General features: G+C 36.3%; 1 protein-coding gene across 2 annotated transcripts in view; it reads left to right on the plus strand.

The window, feature by feature from the left end:
• Window positions 1–13,942, plus strand: part of LOC134100838 (potassium voltage-gated channel subfamily C member 1-like) — a 44,506-nt gene continuing 30,564 nt past the window's right edge. The window contains exon 1 of one of the 2 annotated variants that reach the window (XM_062554290.1): window positions 1–108. The gene's annotated coding sequence lies outside the window, so the exon portion shown is untranslated. The remainder of the gene's footprint in view (window positions 109–13,942) is intronic. The other variant, XM_062554289.1, reaches the window with a different exon arrangement.

Genomic DNA, 13,942 nt, shown 5'->3' on the forward strand with positions numbered 1-13,942 from the left:
ATTTTCGAGAAGTCAAACGCACCTAATTGACAATCGCGACGCGAGAATAGGCTACTTGACGTGACTAGGCGCTTCCTCATCCACTGTGGTTTTCGGGATCATTGGAAGGTAAGCTTGAGTTGCCTCATAGACATTAACTGGCATCTTCCAATATTTTTTTCTATTGTGTGACATTAAATCATTGGGTAGCCTAACATTTCAAAAGGTTAGATACCCTCTCGAAGCCAATAGCCTATTTGCATGCGATTTCTTTCTTCAACTCTTTGTGGCGGAGGCAGAGCTATAAAACTAAGCAACACCCAGCTAATCCAACTTTCTTTGTAAACACTACAATGCACCGAGTGAAATGTATAGCGGAGACATATGCAATAGGCTACAAGCCGTCGCATCGTGGAGGGAGGGAGAGAGAGAGAAAGAAAAAGAGTGAGAGAGAGAATGCAAGCGAGAGAGTCATTTCAGTAATTTGAGGAGGATCTACAGGTGTAACTAAGGGGTTGAGCCACCCACCCCTAGCCTGCCATAGCCCTCCGTAAGATTCCGCTCAATTTTATTAGTAGCCTACGAGGGTTTGGTACGACCAGGCTACCCAACCCCCCTTTTAAAAAAGGAAAGAAATAATGCATTCGCAAGTATATGCATTTCATTTTAGGGCTAGCTCGGCAGTGGGAAACGGGCATTTGTGAAATTAACCAGCATAAATAAATAACACAGACGGCGGAGACATTTGCAGAGATCAAGCGGTCGTATTGAGTGGCGATATTAGCCTATTACAATATGCTTTAAAATAACCAGAGGCGGAGCCAGACATTGAGAACATCCGGGGCTTAAGCCTAGAGGGGGGTCTGGGAAATAACCCACATGTCAGGTATCATACAATTAGAAAACAAAGAAAGAAAAAATGCTCAAGGGAAAGTTGATCATGAGTGATTTAGGGCAAAGCATGACTGAAGAACACTTTCAAATGAGAAACACAGGGACCCTATGAATCAAGAATTATAGTGCATGAAAATGCACTATACTGTTATTCCAAGTCTTCTTATTATTACAGTGCATGAAAATGCACTGTACTGTTCTTCCTATTCTTCTTATTACAGTGCATGAAAATGCACTGTACTGTTCTTCCTCGTTCTTCTTCTTCTTCTTCTTCTTATTACAGTGCATGAAAATGCACTGTACTGTTCTTCCTATTCTTAAACTTCATCTTCTTATTATTCTTCTTCTAACGCACGCAATTCAGCTTCAACCGCTTAACGTAGAAACTCCATTCGAATTTTGTCGCGTAGGTCTTACTTACGCGATGTGGGCAAAGTATTTTTCAACTTTGTAACTTTTATACTTTTTAAACTATTAGTTAAAAACTATTACAATTCCCCCCATAGACTTAACATTGCTCATTATGACATCACGGCAGCAATTAGAATCTTACGCCAGGTGGCCGGCCACCTGGGCACCAACTGTCAGTTTCTCTGGCTTTAAGCATACATTCTCTGTGAAGACTACATATCCTGTTAACTGTTTCCTCTGTCCACAACTGTTTCAAAATAAAAGTCCTCACTGCAATAATACACTATTAAATCATTTAACCATTGAAACTACTCAACTATTGAACTGTTCAACCATTCCAACTGTCAGTTATCATCCACTATGCCTCCAGTCAACTACATGAAACCTCCATGTACCTAGCAACCAACATAGCAACCATTAAAATTAAGTGTTTATGACAGTTTCCATAGCAACCAACATGATTATACTGCAGTAACTTCTTGTTTCCTGATAGTGGCCACCATGGATACCCTAGCAACAAATGTTTCAAAATAAAAGTCCTCACTATCAAGTTAGCTAGTTAGCATGGTTAGCATAGTTAGCATTGTTAGCATTGTTAGCATAGTTAGCATAGTTAGCATAGTTAAAATGTTTAGCATAACTGCTAAAAATGATTAGCTAAGTTAGCTAATCAACCTGGTTAGCATTGTTAGCATAGTTAGCATTGTTAGCATAGTTAACATTTTGAACATTTCTGTTAGAAATCATTAGTTAAGTTAGCTGATCAATCTGGTTAGCATTGTTAACATAGTTAGCATTGTTAGCATTTTTACCATAACTGTTAGAAATCATTAGCTAAGTAAACCAATCAACCTGGTTATCATTGTTAACATAGTTAACATTTTAACATACCTTTTAGAAATCATTAGTTAAGTTACAACTGGAATGTTTAAGCTTTAAACTGTCTACCTTCACACATCAACTCTCTTTAAACTATACAATCACCATCTTTACCCTAGTTACACCCTAGTAGCCATATCTACATCATCTATCTATACATTTTTTTCATTTTCATGCACTGGTAATTCCTTGGAATTGCATTTCTAGTTCTTCTTCTAACGCACGCAATTCAGCTTCAACCGCTTAACGTAGAAACTCCATTCAAATTTTGACGCGTAGGTCTTACTTACGCGATGTGGGCTTTGTATTTTTCAACTTTGTAACTTTTATACTTTTTAAACTATTAGTTAAAAACTATTACAATTTCCCCCATAGACTTAACATGGCTCATTATGACATCACGGCAGCAATTAGAATGTTACCCCAGCTGGTCAGCCACCTGGGCACCAACTGTCAGTTTCTCTCAGGCTTTACAATCTCTCTGAAGACTTCTGTTCTGTTCCCCTGTATCCTCTGCGCACAACAGTATCAAAATAAGTCCTCCTAATTCCATTCAACTTTATATCCATTCATCTTCTTCAAACCATTCACTCATCCACCCATTCTAAACAGTCTGCCTATCAACATCAATTAGACGCTCTACATTCAACTTTTAAACAATCTACTCTGTCTCAGGCTGACTAGCCAGTTAAATTGATTACACCTGTATCTGTATCCACTACTCTCAGTAGAGAGCTGTGTCTCTCCATTCTACAAGAATATAAGGCACATTCCATCCAACATTCTATCCATTCATCTTCTTCAGACCATTCACTCATCCACCCATTAAACTGTCTATCAACATCTATTAAACAATCTGTCTATCAACATCCATTAAACTCTCTGTCTATCAACATTAATTAGACTATCTACATTCAACTTTTAAATTATTTACTCTGTCAGGCTTTAAGAGTAGGCTACTCTGGCTCTCTAGCCAGTTAAATTGATTACACCTGTGTCAACTACTCTCAGAGAGCTGTATCAGTGTCTCTCTTAACAAGAATATAAGGCACATTCCATCCAACCTTCTATCCATTCATCTTCTTCAGACCATTCACTCATCCACCCATTAAACGGTCAATCAATATCTATTAAACAATCTGCCTATCAACATCCATTAAACATTCTGTCTATCAACATTAATTAGACTATCTACATACAACTTTTAAAGTATTTACTGTGGGTCCCTCTCAAGCAGCGTTTATATGTCCTCCCTCGCTCCTCGATCCTCAATGATCTACATAAAGAAAGATAGAAGAAGGGCTAGACTATCCCATTGTTGCCGCTCCATCATTCTTTATGTAGATCAGTGAGGAGTGAGAGAGGACGCGTAAACGCTATATGAGAGGCACCTTCTGTCTTAGGCTTTAAGCATACAATCTCATTAAGACTACAGATCCTGTTTCACTACGTCCTCTGTCCACAACTGTTTCAAAATAAAGGTCCTCACTGCAATAATACACTATTAAATCATTTAACCATTGAAACTACTCAACTATTGAACTGTTCAACCATTCCAACTGTCAGTTATCATCCACTATGCCTCCAGTCAACTACATGAAACCTCCATGTACCTAGCAACCAACATAGCAACCATTAAAATTAAGTGTTTATGACTGTTTCCAGAGCAACCAACATGATTATACTGCAGTAACTTCTTGTTTCCTGATAGTGGCCACCATGGATACCCTAGCAACAAATGTTTCAAAATAAAAGTCCTCACTAGCAAGTTAGCTAGTTAGCATGGTTAGCATTGTTAGCATAGTTAACATTTTTAGTATAACTGCAAAAAATCATCAACTAAGTTAGCTAATCAACCTGGTTAGCATTGTTAGCAAATTTAGCATTGTTAGCATAGTTAGCATTTTTAACATTACTGCTAGAAATCATCGGTTAAGTTAGCTAATCAACCTGGTTAGCATTGTTAGCAAAGTTAGCATTGCTAGCATAATAAGCATTTTTAACGTAACTGCTAGAAATCATTAGCTAAGTTAGCTAATCAACATTTTAACATGAATAGAAATCATTACTTAAGTTAGAACTGGAACGTTTCATCTTTAAAACGTCTACCTTCACACTATCAACTCTCTGTAAACTATGCAACCACCATGTTTACCCTAGCTACACCTTAGTAACCATATCTACATTATCTATCTATTTTTGCATTTTCATGCACTGGTAATTCCTTGGAATTGCGTTTCTAGTTATTATTTTTCCTCTAACGTTTTTGTGCGCGCAATTCAGCTTCAACCGTTTAACGTAGAAACTTAATTCAAACTGCGGTGCGTAGGTCTTACTTAGGTGACTTCAGCTATGTATTTTTCAACTTTGTAACTTTTATACTTTTTGAACTATTAAATAAAAACTATTCAAATTTCCCCCATAGACTTAACATTGCTCATTATGACATCACGGCAGCAATTAGAATGTTACCCCAGCTGGTCAGCCACCTGGGCACCAACTGTCAGTTTCTCTCAGGCTTTAAGCATACAATCTCTCTGAAGACTACACATATCCTGTTAAACTGTTTCCTCTGTCCACAACTGTTTCAAAATAAAAGTCCTCACTGCAATAATACACTATTAAATCATTTAACCATTGAAACTACTCAACTATTTAACTGTTCAACCATTCCAACTGTCAGTTATCATCAACTATGCCTCCAGTCAACTACATGAAACCCCCATGTACCTAGCAACCAACATAGCAACCATTAAAATCAAGCGTTTATGACCGTTTCCATAGCAACCAACATGATTTTACTACAGTAACTTCTTTATTCCTGATAGTGGCCACCATAGATACCCTATCAACAAATGTTTCAAAATAAAAGTCCTCACTAGCAAGTTAGCTAGTTAGCATAGTTAGCATTTTTAGCATAACTGCTAGAAATGATTAGCTAAGTTAGCTAATCAACCTGGTTAGCATTGTTAGTATAGTTAACATTGTTAGCATAGTTAGCATTTTTAACATAACAGTTAGAAATGATTAGCTAAGTTAGCTAATCAGCCTGGTTAGCATTGTTAGCATAGTTAGCATTGTTAACATTTTTAGCATAATTGCTAGAAATCATTAGTTCAGTTAGAACTGTAATGTTTAAGCTTTAAACTGTCTACCTTCACACTATCAGCTTTCTTTAAACTATGCAACCACCATGTTTACCCTAGCTACATCTTAGTAACTATATCTACATTATCTACTGTATCTATACATTTTTGCATTTTCATGCACTCGTAATTTCCCTGGAATTACATTCTCTAGTTATTACAGTGCATGAAAATGCACTGTACTGTTCTTCCTAGGCTTCTTCTTCTTATTAGAGTGCATGAAAATGCACTCTACTGTTATCCTGTTTCTTCTTATTATTATTTTTCCTCTAACGTTTTTGTGCGTGCAATTCAGCTTCAACCGTTTAACGTAGAAACTTCATTCAAACTGCGCTGCGTAGGTCTTACTTAGGTGACTTCAGCTATGTATTTTTCAACTTTGTAACTTTTATACTTTTTGAACTATTAAATAAAAACTATTAAAATTCCCCCCATAGACTTAACATTGCGATTATGACATCATAATAGGGCAATTAGAATCTTATGCCAGGTGGCCAGTCCAGCTGCAGCAGCTCTCTCTCTCTCTCTCTCAGGCTTTAAGCATACAATCTCATTAAGACTACATATCCTGTTAACTGTTTCCTCTGTCCACAACTGTTTCAAAATAAAAGTCCTCACTGCAATAATACACTATTAAATCATTTAACCATTGAAAATACTCAACTATTTAACTGTTCAACCATTCCAACTGTCAGTTATCATCACCTATGCCTCCAGTCAACTACATGAAACCTCCACATACCTAGCAACCAACATAGCAACCATTCAAATTAAGCGTTTATGACCGTTTCCATAGCAACCAACATGATTTTACTACAGTAACTTCTTTATTTCTGATAGTGGCCATCATGGTTACCCTAGCAACAAATGTTTCAAAATAAAAGTCCTCACTAGCAAGTTAGCTAGTTAGCATGGTTAGCATAGTTAGCATTGTTAGCATAGTTAGCATTTTTAGCATAACTGCTAGAAATGATTAACTAAGTTAGCTAATCAACCTGGTTAGCATTGTAAACATAGTTAGCATTGTTAGCATAGTTAGCATTTTTAGCATAACTGCTAGAAATCATCAGTTAAGTTAGCTAATCAACCTGGTTAGCATTGTGAATATAGTTAGCATTGTTAGCATAGTTCGCATTTTTAACATTAACTGCTAGAAATCATCAATTAAGTTAGCTAATCAACCTCGTTAGCATAGTTAACATTGTTAGCATAGTTAGCTTATCTGGTAATCAGGTTAGCTAATTCAATTTTAAACTGTTTATCTTAGCACTATCAACTTTCAAAAACTATGAAACCACCATGTCTACCCTAGCAACACCTTAGTAACCATATCTACATGATTTATCTGTACATTTTTGCATTTTCATGCACTCGTAATTTCCTTGGAATTACATTCTCTAGTTATTCTTCACGTTTTTGTGCGCGCAATTCAGCTTCAACCGTTTAACGTAGAAACTTAATTAGCATTGTAATCAACCTGGTTAGCATTGTTAGTATAGTTAACATTGTTAGCATAGTTAGCATTTTTAACATAACAGTTAGAAATGATTAGCTAAGTTAGCTAATCAGCCTGGTTAGCATTGTTAGCATAGTTAGCATTGTTAACATTTTTAGCATAATTGCTAGAAATCATTAGTTCAGTTAGAACTGTAATGTTTAAGCTTTAAACTGTCTACCTTCACACTATCAGCTTTCTTTAAACTATGCAACCACCATGTTTACCCTAGCTACATCTTAGTAACTATATCTACATTATCTACTGTATCTATACATTTTTGCATTTTCATGCACTCGTAATTTCCCTGGAATTACATTCTCTAGTTATTACAGTGCATGAAAATGCACTGTACTGTTCTTCCTAGGCTTCTTCTTCTTCTTATTCTTCTTCTAACGCACGCAAATCAGCTAGAACCGTTTAACGTAGAAACTTCATTCAAACTGCGTTACGTAGGTCTTACTTATGACATGTGTGCTATGACTTTTCAACTTTGTAACTTTTATACTTTTTAAACTATTAGTTAAAAACTATTACAATTTCCCCCATAGACTTTACATTGCTCATTATGACATCACGGCAGCAATTAGAATCTTACGCCAGGTGGCCGGCCACCTGGGCACCAACTGTCAGTTTCTCTGGCTTTAAGCATACAGTCTCTCAGAAGACTACATATCCTGTTCACTGTTTCCTCTGTCCACAACTGTTTCAAAATAAAAGTTCTCAGTGCAATAATACACCATTAAATCATTTAACCATTGAAACTACTCAACTATTGAACTGTTCAACCATTCCAACTGTCAGTATCATCCACTATGCCTCCAGTCAACTACATGAAACCTCCATCAACTGTATCAACATAGTCTTCCTAATTCCATCCAACTTTCTATCCATTCATCTTCTTCAAACCATTCACTCATCCACCCATTCTAAACAGTCTGCCTATCAACATCAATTAGACGATCTACATTCAACTTTTAAACAATCTCCTCTGTCTCAGGCTCAGGTATCTCTACGCTCTGGCTCTCTTAAGACTAGCCAGTTAAATTGATTACACCTGTATCTGTATCGACTACTCTCAGTAGAGAGCTGTGTCTCTCCATTCTACAAGAATATAAGGCACATTCCATCCAACTTTCTATCCATTCATCTTCTTCAAATCATTCACTCATCCACCCATTCTAAACAGTCTGCCTATCAACATCAATTAGACGATCTACATTCAACTTTTAAACAATCTCCTCTGTCTCAGGTATCTCTACACTCTGGCTCTCTTAAGACTAGCCAGTTAAATTGATTACACCTGTATCTGTATCCACTACTCTCAGTAGAGAGCTGTATCTCCATTCGACAAGAATATAAGGCACATTCCATCCAACTTTCTATCCATTCATCTTCTTCAGACCATTCACTCATCCACCCATTAAACTGTCTATCAACATCCATTAAACTCTCTGTCTATCAACATTAATTAGACTGTCTACATTCAACTTTTAAATTATTTACTCTGTCTCAGGCTTTAAGGATACACTCTGGCTCTCTTAAGACTAGCCAGTTAAATTGATTACACCTGTATCAACTGTCAGTTTCTCTGGCTTTAAGCATACAATCTCTCTGAAGACTACATATCCTGTTATAACTGTTTCCTCTGTCCACAACTGTTTCAAAATAAAAGTCCTCACTGCAATAATACACTATTAAATCATTTAACCATTGAAACTACTCAACTATTTAACTGTTCAACCATTCCAACTGTCAGTTATCATCAACTATGCCTCCAGTCAACTACATGAAACCTCCATGTACCTAGCAACCAACATAGCAACCATTAAAATTAAGTGTTTATGACCGTTTCCATAGCAACCAACATGATTATACTGCAGTAACTTCTTGTTTCCTGATAGTGGCCACCATGGATACCCTAGCAACAAATGTTTCAAAATAAAAGTCCTCACTAGCAAGTTAGCTAGTTAGCATGGTTAGCGTACGCTAGTTAGCATGGTTAGCATAGTTAGCATTTTTAGCATAACTGCAAAAAAATCATCAACTAAGTTAGCTAATCAACCTGGTTAGCATTGTTAGCAAATTTAGCATTGTTATCATAGTTAACATTTCTAGCATTACTGCTAGAAATCAGCGGTTAAGTTAGCTAATCAACCTGGTTAGCATTGTTAGTAAAGTAGCATTGCTAGCATAATTAGCATTTTAGCGTAACTGTTAGAATTCATTAGCTAAGTTAGCTAATCAACATTTTAGCATGAATAGAAATCATTAGTTAAGTTAGAACGTTTCATCTTTAAACTGTCTACCTTCACACTATCAACTCTCTGTAAACTATGCAACCACCATGTTTACGCTAGCTACACCTTAGTAACCATATCTACATTATCTATCAATTTTTGCATTTTCATGCACTGGTAATTCCTTGGAATTGCATTTCTAGTTATTCTTCTTCTTCTAACGCACGTAATGGAGCTTCAACCGTTTAACGTAGAAACTTCATTCAAACTGCGCTGCGTAGATCTTACTTAGGCCATCCGGGCTTTGTATTTTTCAACTTTGTAACTTTTATACTTTTTAAACTATTAATTAATTAAAATGACAATTTCCCCATAGACTTAACATTGTGATTATGACATCATAATAGGGCAATCAGAATCTTCTGCCAGGTGGCCAGCCCCACCTGCAGCAGCCCTCTCTCTCTCAGGCTTTAAGCATACAATCTCTCTGTGAAGACTACATATCCTGTTAACTGTTTCCTCTTTCCACAACTGTTTCAAAATAAAAGTCCTCACTGCAATAATACACTATTAAATCATTTAACCATTGAAACTACTCAACTATTTAACTGTTCAACCATTCCAACTGTCAGTTATCATCAACTATGCCTCCAGTCAACAACATGAGACCTCCATGCACCTAGCAACCAACATAGCAACCATCAAAATTAAGCGTTTATGACCGTTTCCATAGCAACCAACCTGATTTTACTACAGTAACTTCTTTATTCCTGATAGTGGCAGCCATGGATACCCCATCAACAAATGTTTCAAAATAAAAGTCCTCAGTACCAAGTTAGCTAGTTAGCATGGTTAGCATAGTTAACATTATTAGCATAGTTAGCATTTTTAGCATAACTGCTAAAAATGATTAGCTAAGTTAGCTAATCAACCTGGTTAGCATTGTTAGCATAGTTAACATTATTAGCATTGTTAGCATTTTTAGCATAACTGCTAAAAATGATTAGCTAAGTTAGCTAATCAACGTGGTTAGCATTGTTAGCATAGTTAGCATTTTTAGCATTACTGCTAGAAATCATTAGCCAAGTAAACCAATCAACCTGGTTATCATTGTTAGCATAGTTAACATTTTAGAATACCTGTTAGAAATCATTAGTTAAGTTAGAACAGGAATGTTTAAGCTTTAAAATGTCTACCTAAACACTATCAACTCTGTTTAAACTATGCAACCACCATGTTTACCCTAGCTACACCTTAGTAGCCATATCTACATTATCTATCTATAATTTTTTTGCATTTTCATGCACTGGTAATTCCTTGGAATTGCATTTCTAGTTATTACAGTGCATGAAAATGCACTGTACTGTTCTTCCTCGGTCTTCTTCTTCTTCTTCTTATTATTATTATTATAGTGCATGAAAATGCACTATACTGTTATTCCAAGTCTTCTTATTATTAAACTTCTTCTTCTAACGCAGCCAATTCAGCTTCAACCGTTTAACGTAGAAACTTCATTCAAACGTTGTTGCGTAGGTCTTGCTTATGCCATGCCTGCTTTGTATTTTTCAACTTTGTAACTTTTATACCTTTTAAACTATTAGTTAAAAACTATTACAATTTCCCCCATAGACGTAACATTGCTCATTATGACATCACGGCAGCAATTAGAATCTTAGGCCAAGTGGCCGGCCACCTGGGCACCAACTGTCAGTTTCTCTGGCTTTAAGCATACAGTCTCTCAAAAGACTACATATCCTGTTAACTGTTTCCTCTGTCCACAACTGTTTCAAAATAAAAGTCCTCACTGCAATAATACACTATTAAATCATTTAACCATTGAAACTACTCAACTATTGAACTGTTCAACCATTCCAACTGTCAGTTATCATCCACTATGCCTCCAGTCAACTACATGAAACCTCCATGTACCTAGCAACCAACATAGCAACCATTAAAATTAAGCGTTTTTGACCGTTTCCATAGCAACCAACATGATTATACTGCAGTAACTTCTTGTTTCCTGATAGTGGCCACCATGGATACCCTAGCAACAAATGTTTCAAAATAAGAGTCCTCACTAGCAAGTTAGCTAGTTAGCATGGTAAGCATAGTTAGCATTGTTAGCATAGTTAGCATTTTTAGCATAACTGCAAAAAATCATCAACTAAGTTAGCTAATCAACCTGGTTAGCATTGTTAGCAAATTTAGCATTGTTAGCATAGTTAGCATTTTTAGCATTGCTGCTAGAAATCATTGGTTAAGTTAGCTAATCAACCTGGTTAGCATTGTAGGTAAAGTTAGCATTGCTAGCATAATTAGCATTTTTAGCGTTACTGCTAGAAATCAATAGCTAAGTTAGCTAATCAACATTTTAACATGAATAGAAATCATTAGTTAAGTTAGAACTGGAATGTTTCATCTTTAAACAGTCTACCTTCACACTATCAACTCTCTGTAAACTATGCAACCACCATGTTTACCCTAGCTACACCTTAGTAACCATATCTACATTATCTATCTATTTCTGCATTTTCATGCACTAGTAATTCCTTGGAATTGCATTTCTAGTTCTTCTTCTAACGCAGCCAATTCAGCTTCAACCGTTTAACGTAGAAACTTCATTCAAACGTTGTTGCGTAGGTCTTGCTTATGCCATGCCTGCTTTGTATTTTTCAACTTTGTAACTTTTATACTTTTTAAACTATTAGTTAAAAACTATTACAATTTCCCCCATAGACTTAACATTGCTCATTATGACATCACGGCAGCAATTAGAATCTTACGCCAGGTGGCCGGCCACCTGGGCACCAACTGTCAGTTTCTCTCAGGCTTTAAGCATACAATCTCTCTGAAGACTACACATATCCTGTTAAACTGTTTCCTCTGTCCACAACTGTTTCAAAATAAAAGTCCTCACTGCAATAATACACTATTAAATCATTTAACCATTGAAACTACTCAACTATTGAACTGTTCAACCATTCCAACTGTCAGTTATCATCCACTATGCCTCCAGTCAACTACATGAAACCTCCATGTACCTAGCAACCAACATAGCAACCATTAAAATTAAGTGTTTATGACCGTTTCCATAGCAACCAACATGATTATACTGCAGTAACTTCTTGTTTCCTGATAGTGGCCACCATGGATACCCTAGCAACAAATGTTTCAAAATAAAAGTCCTCACTAGCAAGTTAGCTAGTTAGCATGGTTAGCATTGTTAGCATAGTTAGCATTTTTAACATAACTGCAAAAAATCATCAACTAAGTTAGCTAATCAACCTGGTTAGCATTGTTAGCAAATCTAGCATTGTTAGCATAGTTAGCATTTTTAGCATTACTGCTAGAAATCATCAGTTAAGTTAGCTAACCAACCTGGTTAGCATTGTTAGTAAAGTTAGCATTGCTAGCATAATTAGCATTTTTAGCACAACTGCTAGAAATCATTAGCTAAGTTAGCTTATCAACATTTTAACATGAATAGAATCATTAGTTAAGATAGAACTGGAATGTTTCAGCTTTAAACTGTCTACCTTCACACTATCAACTCTCTGTAAACTATGCAACCACCATGTTTACCCTAGCTACACCTTAGTAACCATATCTACATTATCTATTCAGCTTCAACCGTTTAACGTAGAAACTTCATTCAAACGTTGTTGCGTAGGTCTTGCTTATGCCATGCCTGCTTTGTATTTTTCAACTTTGTAACTTTTATACTTTTTAAACTATTAGTTAAAAACTATTACAATTTCCCCCATAGACTTAACATTGCTCATTATGACATCACGGCAGCAATTAGAATCTTACGCCAGGTGGCCGGCCACCTGGGCACCAACTGTCAGTTTCTCTCAGGCTTTAAGCATACAATCTCTCTGAAGACTACACATATCCTGTTAAACTGTTTCCTCTGTCCACAACTGTTTCAAAATAAAAGTCCTCACTGCAATAATACACTATTAAATCATTTAACCATTGAAACTACTCAACTATTGAACTGTTCAACCATTCCAACTGTCAGTTATCATCCACTATGCCTCCAGTCAACTACATGAAACCTCCATGTACCTAGCAACCAACATAGCAACCATTAAAATTAAGTGTTTATGACCGTTTCCATAGCAACCAACATGATTATACTGCAGTAACTTCTTGTTTCCTGATAGTGGCCACCATGGATACCCTAGCAACAAATGTTTCAAAATAAAAGTCCTCACTAGCAAGTTAGCTAGTTAGCATGGTTAGCATTGTTAGCATAGTTAGCATTTTTAACATAACTGCAAAAAATCATCAACTAAGTTAGCTAATCAACCTGGGGGGTATTCCATCAACCTCGCTAAACAAGGCGGCGCTCAACAGAAACAGCCTGGCTTGAACTAGTGTAGACTTCCACTTGAAGCTAAAGCCGTTCCATTAACTCAAGTTAGCTGCATCTTGCCCTCGTTTATTCAAACGAGGCTAAAATCAGCTTCATGTCTGCTCGTGCACGAGGTAGAAAAGTAGACCAAAACCATAGATTGATGAAAAGAGGATGCATGTCGTAAAATTAAGGCAAACTAGAAGATTTCAGTTCGATTTACAAGCGCCATCTACAGGATTTTCATCGGAAGTAATCAAATTGAACACGAGAGAAAAAAAGATACAGTAGTTGCCTAAAAAGGAGAATAACGAAATCGTAGGCCTACTGTAAATCGCTAAACAGTTATTATGATGGTTTGAATTGGGACTTTGATTGTCTTCACTCTGAACAAAACGAGTGAATAAGCAGGCTATTTAAACTCAAAACAACTTTGGCATAGGCTATTCAACAATAAAGATAACCTACGTTTGTAAATTAAAAGGGTTCACTCTGAAATATTTTTTCGGTGGTCATAAAATAAATTGGTAGCCTATTG

Source organism: Sardina pilchardus, chromosome 14, assembly GCF_963854185.1.
Source record: "Sardina pilchardus chromosome 14, fSarPil1.1, whole genome shotgun sequence".
In the NCBI taxonomy this organism is placed as follows: domain Eukaryota; kingdom Metazoa; phylum Chordata; class Actinopteri; order Clupeiformes; family Clupeidae; genus Sardina; species Sardina pilchardus.